The following is a 9,779-nucleotide window of genomic DNA, read 5'->3' on the forward strand; positions in this document are numbered from 1 at the left end:
ATGTTTACAAAACTTGTATCCTCTTGTTGGATTTTTCCTTTACCATTATGTAGTGTCCTTCTTTGTCTCTTATTATAGCCTTTGTTTTAAAGTCTGTTTTGTATGGTATAAGTATTGCTAACCCCAGTGTTCTTTTATTTCCATTTGCATGGAATACCTTTTTCCAAACCTTTACTCTTACTCTGTGTGTATCTCTCATTTTGAGGTGGTTCCCTTGTAGACACAATAGGTATGGGGTTTGTTCTTTTATCCATTCAACTACCTTCTGTCTTTTTATTTTATTGGAGGATTTAAACCATTTACATTTAAAGCAAATATTGATAGCTAAGTTTTATTGCCATTTTGTTCTTTCTAACTCTGCTCCTCTGTTCCTTCCTCCTCCTTCTTCCCTTTTTCTTCTTCCTCTCCTTCACCGCTTCCTCCTCCTCCCTCAAGAAGATCCCTTAACACTCCTTGTAATATTGGTTTGGTGGTAATAAATTCCATTAGCTTTTTCTTATCTGGGAAGCTCTTCATTTCTCCTTTCATTTTAAATGACAGCCTTGCTGGGTAGATTAGTCTTGGTTGTAGGTCCCTGCTTTTCATGCCAATGCCCTCTTGTCTGAAATGTTTCTTTTGAGAAATCAGCTGACACTCTAATTGGACCTACCTAGTAGACAACTAAATCTTTCTCTTACCCTTTTAAGATTCTCTTTTGTCTTTAACCGTTGCCATTTTAATTATGTTGTATCTTGGTGCAAGCCTCTTTGGATTCACCTTGTTTGGGACTCTCTGCACTTCCTGAACTTGTGTGTCTTTTTCCTTCACCAGATTAAGGAAGTTTTCAGTCATTATTTGTTCAAATAGGTTCTCTGTCTCTTGGTCTCTCTCTTCTTCTTCTGGTACTTCTATGATGCAGATGTTTTTATGCTTTATATTGCCCCAAATGTGCCTTAAACTATCCTCATTTTAAAAATTCATTTTTCTTCTCGCTACTCTGATTGGCTATTTTTTTCTACTTTGTCTTCCAAATTGCTGATTCATGCCTCTACTCCATCTAAGATACTGTTTTTTTTCTTCCAGTGTGTCCTTTATTCCTGATATTGCATTCTTTATTTCCGACTGGTCTTTTTTTTATGGTTTCTGTGTCTTTTTCATGCTGTTGAGCATCCTTATCTATATCTGATAAATTGCTTGCCTCCATTTCACTTAGCTCTTCTGAAGAATTCTCTTGTTCTTTCATTTGGGGGTCTGTTTCTTTGTTTTTCCATTTTGGCAGCTTCTTTGTGTTTGTTTCTGTGGATTAGGCAGATCTGAAAAGACTCTGATGCAGACCAATGTCAGATGCTGCCTGTAACTTGCCCTGGGCAACATGTTTGAAGCTATCAGCAATCCACAGCTTGTAATTCCCTCTGCTAGACTTGGGTGCATGGTCTGGAAAGTACCAGTGTGTGTCCCAAGACCAGCTTTTACCAACCCTATTCCCAGGGACAGTTCAACAAAATTTGGAAACACCCAGAGATATGCCTCCACGTGCAGGTTGCTTATTAAATTTAGTCACTGTTAAGAACCTCCAGCTATACTCCTCAGCAGGGCTTAAGCTCCACAGGGTGGGGCTAGAGGGATTCCTGCAGATGGGGCTATTGCTTCCCCCCAGGGTATTGCTATATGGAGAGGAGTGCTGTGCCTGAGAAAGATGGTTTCTGTAGTTTGGGGGTAGTGACTGAACTTAGGAATACTGGTGGTTGACCCTTCTGCTCTCTCCCAGAGCCACCAACCCCAGACTTTTCCTTACACAGCTCTAGTCCCCTCTGTCCTCCCTCTACTGGAGCTCAGGATAAGTGACTGCAAACAAAATTTTGTGTGTTGGCACTTTATAAGGGTGGCTGCATCTCTAGTCATCTCTCCCTGGCCAAAAGAAACCCTGCTGTTTTTCACAGCTGGATGTTACATGGGCACCCTTTCTGGTCTGGTACTCTAGGGTGGTGTGGAATCATGCTGGACATGGCTCTTCCAACCCCAAAATGGAAGGTTGGCTGAAGGGCCCCCAGCCAGAAGGAATGTCTATTGTTTTGGAAATGGAGTGTAATTCCCTCCTTATCCCCCTTTGGGAATGGCTTTCTGTCCTGTGACTGCCTCTTGATCTTTGTTCTTTCTGCACGTACACACTGAGGTAGGACTTGTGCCTCCTTTGTCTAAAACCCCTTAAAACAAGTCTCAGACTCAGGGACGTAAAGTCCTGCTTTGCTGATTTGCCACCATCAGTGCTCCCTATAATGTGAGTAATAAAGTCTGTCTCTACTCCATCCAGTCCTCCGTATGGTTTTCTCAGCTTATCCAAAATGAGCAAAGATCCCTGGACCTCCTTTATTACAATTGGCATAGTTGTTGGCAGGATTTGGGTACCTTGAGAACTGCCCCAAGTTGAGTCGACTATGGGCGATGTTATGCCAAGTGGGGGGATGCTAGGAGGAATCCCAGGCTGGCCAGCAAATTCTATGTGATACGAGGTGACAAACATTCTTCATACATGCGACCACCATGGGATTAGGGGAATGCCCTGAAACTCCTGGTGGCCTCCTACAGACATTGCAGCAAGTGGGAGAGCTGTGCCCCCTAGGGAAAAAGAAAGATCTATTGCTGTGGGCTAGTTAATGTTGTAAGTGTTACAGAAGGCAATTGAGAGAGAGAGAGGCAGAGGTGCGTGCTTTGTGTTTAGAAGAGGGATTGAAACTAGAAAGGAATGTGCATCTCCTAACAGCAGACTATAAGGACACCCTAGGGAGACAATCAGAACAATTATGGAATGATCTTGTGAAGGCTGGGGTAGATAAAGATAAGATAGACAGGAAGCCTTAACTACATTCTTGTAAGTCTGTGGCAGCAACTGAAACCCAAGACACAGTTTCAGCCCATAATGACATTTACTGTCCAAACATTGGAATGGACACCATCAACTGGAGTGGTTCCATTGGCACTCCCAGAGCTAAAGCCCTGCTTGGCTGACTTCATGGCTGCCCTTCTTGTGGAGTTGCCTCCAGCCCATCCAGAGGATGATCCATGGGGAAGGGTCTTTGCATAGAGGGATAGCTGAGGGACACACTTATGGGGACCACGTAGGGACTAGAGGCCATATGTAGAACTTGCTATTTACTGGTCCCCAAAGAACATACAAAGAGTGTTGGCTTTAGTTGATACTGGTGCAGAATATTCTCTTATATGGTAACCCAGACAGACTTAGGGGGCCCATAACTGCCACTGATGGCTACAAAGAACAGTCCATCTGGGTGTGGGCTGTGACAGTGACTCTTGGAATAGTGCATTTACCACCACACCCCTACAAGGTGGATGTCTCCCTTATCCCTGAATATCTTATGAATTGACATTCTAGCTGGCATGTGCCTACAAACCACCATGGGAGAGTTTCACCTCCAAATATGAGTTGTGAAGGCCATTTTGAGGGGGCATGTCAGACAACCCCATGTCCCTTCCCACTCCCTGTAGAATAGTGGCCACCAAACAGTACTGTCTTCTGGGTGGCCATAAGGAGCTTGGGGAGACCATAAAAGAATAGGCTAAGGTGAACATCATGAGACCGGCCCATCTGAAAGTAGGATGAAACTTGTTGCATGACTGTAGATTATAGAGAACTAAATAAGGTGATTCCCCTTCTCTTTGCAGTCATGCCTAACATAGCTAGCCCCCCAGACCAGTTCAGCCATGAGCTGGGCACACACCACTACATATTATATTTGGTCAATGCCTTTTTCTGCATTGATATTGATCCTGAAACCAGGGCTAGTTTGCCTTCACCTGGGAAGGCTGCCGGTGGACATTTACTGTTCTGCCTCAGGGTTACCTGCATAGCCCTACCGTTTGCCACAGCCTTGTGGCTGAAGACTTAGCTGCATAGACTGTACCTTCCTCTATGAGAATGCACCATTACATTGATGATATCACGCTGACCTCTGATTCTCTTACAGAGTTAGTGTGCCACTCCTCAGCTGTTGGCTCAGCTCAGGGTCAAGAATGGGCAGTCAATTCCAACAAAATCCAGGCACCTGAATTGTCTGTCAGATTCTTGGGTGCTGTTTAGTCAGGTAAGACAAAGGTGATGCTTGCCACCATGATATAGGTAAGATTCAGGCTCTCCCCATCTCACAGAAGCTGAAGCAATTACAAGAAATTTTAGGGTTGTTGGGGGTACTGGTGGGTTTTCATACCACACTTAGCTCAGCCATTGTACCCTCTTTATCACCTCACCCACAAAGGAGGCACCTGGGATTGGGGGAAAGAACGCTACCAGGCCTTAAAGGCTGCTGAGAAAATGGTGAAGACCATACAAGCACTGGGAGTCATAGACAAATCACAGGCATGTGATTTAGATGTCCACGTCTCCCCTGAGGGCCATGCCTCTCAGGCCTCTGGCAATAGCAAAGGCACATCAAGGTGCCAGTTAGCTTCTGGTCCCAGCTCTAGAAGGGGCAGAGGCTTGATACAGCCCAATAAAACAACAAGCGAATGCTGTTTACCAGGCTCTCCAGGCTACTGAAGACATTACTGGGCCGACTGAGATTCGAGTACATACCACCTATCCCATTGCTGGGTGGGTACAGGCCATGGTAAACCGATCCAAGAGCTCAGTCCCACAGACGGCCACTCTGACTGAGCGGAGTGCATGTCTCCAACAGAGAAACAAACTGGCCGTGAGCCCTCTGAGCCTAGAAATGCAGCAGCTCTTGGGCCTGGTTTCTTATCTAGAGGTGGACATGGAGGTCGCTGCTCCTCTCCCCATGCCTGGGCCTACTGTGAAAGAGAGGGATGAGCCCCTGTGCCTGAGGACGCTCAGTACACTGGTGACTCCTGGCCAGCCACCCCCTGGAGGGCAGAGGACTACCAGCCCAGCACAGACAGCATATGGATGGAAGATGGCTCAGGACAAAGTCGTCAATGGGCTGAGTTGAGAGCTGTGTGGATAGTCATAACCCAAGAACCTGGTCTGGTGACCATCTGTACAGACAGCTGGGCAGTGTACAGGGGACTGACCCTGTGGCTGCCCTGTTGGCAGCAAGATGATTGGCAAGTGACTCAAAAACCCCTGTGAGGGCAGGACCTATGGAAGAACATGTGTGAACATAGTCTGGAAAACATATAACTCTTTACCATGTCAATGGACACCAACCCCTGGCAACACTGAGGCTGATGACCTGGCACACATTTGCTGGTTGCAAGAGTCTGCAGCAGAAGATGCAGCTGAGTGGCTGCACCAAAAATGTTCCATGTGGGACAGAAGACTTTATGGGGAGTGGTAAGAGCTTGGGGCCTACCTCTTCCTTACTCTGATGCAGTTATGGCCTGTCAGCAATGCGCTGTCTGTATGGAGAAGCACCCTCGCCAGCTGCCCCAAGATACAGGTGGCCTGTGACGGTGGGACATCCCACTGACCTGCTGGCAGGTTGACTACATTGTCCCCCTGCCACTACCTGAAAGCTCACGCTGTGCCTTGCCGTGCATGGACACGACTACTGGCTTGCTGCAAGCAGACCCATGCCAGTGGGCCACACAGCAAGCCACCATCCCAGGCCTGCTCCCAGGGAAGCCATCTCTGTGCTGCCTCTGGGAGCCCAGACGGCATCAAAAGTGACCAAGGCACCCATTTCATGGGACATCACGTACAAGAATGGGCAGATGCCTTCAATATAGACTGGAGACTCCATCCACCAACCTCTCTGGAGCTGGCCTCACTGAAAGGTACAATAGCCTCTCAAGAGGCAACCTGAAGACTGACTGTAGCTCATTCCACGGTGTATGACCCACCTATCCGTCTGCCTGTGAACCTTGAACAAATGGCCTAGGGTAGGAAAAGCATCTCCTGTCACTCTCCTCATTAAACATTGGACAGCACCCATCTGCCTATAGTTAAGTACACAGGAGCCTCTGCTATGCCCTGGCCTGGGACAACAAAATAACATACTCTTGCCAGAACCCCAAAACATACCTCCAGGGAAATGCACCCTTACCTGGCCCTTGCAGGTGTAGGTAGAGTCCAGCTGGTGTTCTCTGGTGGCTCCTTGTGGGGAGGGACTTGTCATGGGGCTTCAGCTGGCACCCGTGGTAATGGCCTCTTGGCCCCTCACCCTTGTTTGTTACAACTCACAGCAGACCTCAGTTCCTAAGGGAACTTACATAGCCTCAGTCTCACAGGTACACACACCTGCCTTGGTGCTTCTAGAGCAGGAGGCCCTTAGCCTAGGGCCAGATAAGGCATGGTACTAACCAATGGCTGGGGAATCCACTGGTCGGTGTAACCATATTAACCAAAGACTGGACTGTGGCGTGTGTATTGCCAGACCTCCAAGATCCACCTTTATCAGTTGGTATTAAACAGCTCTCTTATCACCCTTAGACTCTGCTTTGGAAACTCCTTTCTATAGGGGGCTGGTAGGCTAGTGGCTATGAGCAACCTTTCTGATTGTTGGGTCTGCACTGCATTTCCCACTGCTGCCTCCTCCGGCCTACCTTCATGGATCCAACCAGCAAATTAGACAGACATCTTGGCACTGGCTGCAAGGCTGGAAAGCTCCTGACCCCTCCTTTCGAGAAAACACCTGAAAGCATGTTTTTCCTCATGAGGGAACAGGCCACCCGCACCAAGCCATGGCTTTCGTATAGTTTGGGACAGTGTGCAGGTGGCTGTCAGCATTACAGGTAAAGGTGCAACAACACCTGCCCACACATATTGAATGTAGAAATGGTACTGTCAATGAAACTGTTCAGCCCATAGGGTGGATGCCAACAGCCCCATACAAGAAAATAATGGGGACTTCCGCCAAGGTGGAGGCGTAGGTGGAAACACTTTGCTTCCTCGCACAACCAAATCTAAAAAAAATAAAGTTTTAACAACAATAAACGCAACCAAACCACAAAAAATCGAACAATACAGAGTCCGAAAATAACGAACTGCTCAGCTAAACCAGTGAGAGGGGCGAAGCCAGCAGTGGAGCAGGTCGGGCAAAAAAGATCCCCGGACCCAGGTGGCACACAAGCAGCCGAGGGCGCGGATCCCAGGCACGGGGTAGCTACAGGCAGAACCAGGGAAGGCACAGCGGGTCTGGCTGTCTGTGGTCGCACATTTGCGCACAGATAAACCAGTGAAGAGACGTTCATTGAGACGGACCTGGCTGGCCCTGGCGCAGGGCGGCAGGCTCGCGCATTTGCACTCAGATAAACAGGCGGGGGCGAGTGGGGAGGCAGAGCGGGAGAGCGGAGAGGATCGACATTGCTCCCTCTCTGACCCCACCCCCACATACAGTGTCACAAACCAGTGACCTGGGTGGCCCGCCCTAGTGAACATCTAAGGTGCCTCTCCCCATACGTAACAGGCACAAACAGATAAAAACATGGCTCAAGAATAACTCGGAGCCCCAGAGTCAATAAATCTAAGCAATGAAGAAATAGCCAAACTTTCAGATGCACAGTTCAAAACACTGGTGATCAGGATGCTCACAGAACTGGTTGATTTTAGTCACAAATCAGAGCAACATATGAAGGCTAAACTAATTGAAATGAATGGAAATGCATAGGAAACCAATAGTGATGGAAAGGAAACTGGGATTCAAATCAAGGGAGCAGACCAGAAGGAAGGAAAAATTGACCAAACAGAAAAATATGAAGAAACAAGAATTCAAAAAAATGAGGAGAGGCTTAGGAACCTTCAGGACATCTTTAAAAGCTCCAACATCCAAATTATAGGGGTACCAGAAGGAGAAGAGGAACAGCCATGAGTGAAAAACTTATTTGAACAAATAATAAAGGAGAATTTCCCCAATCTGGCAAAGGCAATAGACTTCCAGGAAATCCAGGAAGCTCAGAGAGTCCCAAAGAAGGTGGACCCAAGAAGGAACATACTAAGGCACATCATAATTACAGTAGCCAGGATTAAAATGAAGTAGAGAATCCTAGAAGCAGCGAGAGATAAGGGGACAGTCACCTACAAAGGAGTTCCCATCAGACTGTCAGCTGATTTCTCAAAAGAGACCTTACAGGCAAGAAGGGGCTGAAAAGAAGTATTCCAAGTCATGAAAACCAAAGACCTACAACCAAGATTGCTCTATCCAGCAAAGTTTTCATTTAGAATGGAAGGACAGATAAAGTGTTTCTCAGATAAGATCAAATTCAAGGAGTTCATCATCACCAAGCCCTTATTATATGAAATGTTAAAGGGACTTACCTAAGAAAAAGAAGATAAAAAAGATGAACAGTGAAAGGACAGCAAACTCACACTTATTAACAACCACACCTAAAACAAAAGCAAATTAAGAGGACAGCTAGATCAGGAGTGAACCATAGAAATGAAGATCACGTGGAGGGTTAGCAACAGGGGAGTGGGAGAAGGAGAAGGGGGGGAGAAGGTACAGAAAAATAAGTAGCATAGACAGTAGATAGAAAGTAGATAGGGGGGAGGGTAAGAATAGTATGGGAAATATAGAATCTAAAGAACTTGAGACACGTGGTCATGAACTAAAGGGGGGGAATGATGGGGGAGGGATGTGCAGGGTGGAGGGGAATGAAGGGGGGGAATAGAACAAATGTAATGGCATAATCAATAAAATAAAAAATATATTTTTAAAAAAGGCATCCAAAAAAAAAAAGAAAGAAAATAATGGTAGTAACTGCTACAGACCACTGGAGGCAGTCTACTAGGGAGACTCAGGCCCATCCCACAGGAAGCCGGGGTCTGTGGTCAACATGGTTAGCCTTACCTCCCATTTAATTGGACTGGGTGTCGCATCTGGGGAGAACCATACATGCCAGGGTGAGTGTTATATACTCTTCCAAGTATCCCTCAAAATTGGAACTCATTTCAGACATGCTATCAAGTCAAGCACTCTGACTGGTAGTTCTAACCCCAGCCCTTTTTTTGCCCCCTGCAGGTACTGTTCTAACCTATGAAGCTGTTGAGACCCTAGCAAATCACACTTCAGTAGCCCTCAACCACACCAGACATGCGACAGCCCTAGTTTCTGATGAGGTAACTCAAGTGAGGAAAGTTGTGCTGCAAAATAGAATTGCATTAGACTTACTCACTGCCACCCACGGGGGCATCTGTGCTATTCTGCACACTGAGTATTGTGTATCCATCCTTGATAATTCTCACAGTGTTTCCCAAGCCTCAACTGCCCTAGAAGCTGAAATTAATCACATATCAGCCATAGCCTCTGACCCTTTTAGAATTTGGTGGAATTCTCTAAGTTCTCGGTGGCATTCCCTTCTCCCAGGTCTCTTTGGGTTTTGTCTTGTATTGTTTATCTTGGGGTGCAGTCTTTACTGTATTTATACTATATGATTGCAATGTGCCAACATGCTTACCATACAAGTCCCCTATCAGAAGAACATACTGCAAAAAATATAAGGTGGAAGAGCAATGTTGGGGTGAAGTGTGGGGTCATGCTGGACATGGCTATTTCAGCCCCAAAATGAAAGGTTGGCTGAAGGGCCCCCAGCCAGAAGGAATGTCTATTGTTTTAGAAATGGAGTGTAATTCCCTCCTTATCCCCCTTTGGAAATGGCTTCCTGTCCTGTGACTGGCTCTTGACCTTTGTCCTTTCTGCATATACACACTGAGGTAGGACATGTGCCTCCTTTGTCTGGGACCCCTTAAAACAAGTCTCAGACTCTGGGAGGTGGGGTCCTGCTTTGCTGATCTGCCACTGCCACCAATTCTCCCTGTAATAAGAATAATAAAGGCTATGTCTGCTCCACCCACTCCTCCTTGTAGTTTTTTCAGCTTATGTGAATAA

The sequence above is a fragment of the Artibeus jamaicensis genome, unplaced genomic scaffold (assembly GCF_021234435.1).
Source record: "Artibeus jamaicensis isolate MK-2021 breed Jamaican fruit bat unplaced genomic scaffold, CSHL_Jam_final contig_240, whole genome shotgun sequence".
Lineage (NCBI taxonomy): Eukaryota > Metazoa > Chordata > Mammalia > Chiroptera > Phyllostomidae > Artibeus > Artibeus jamaicensis.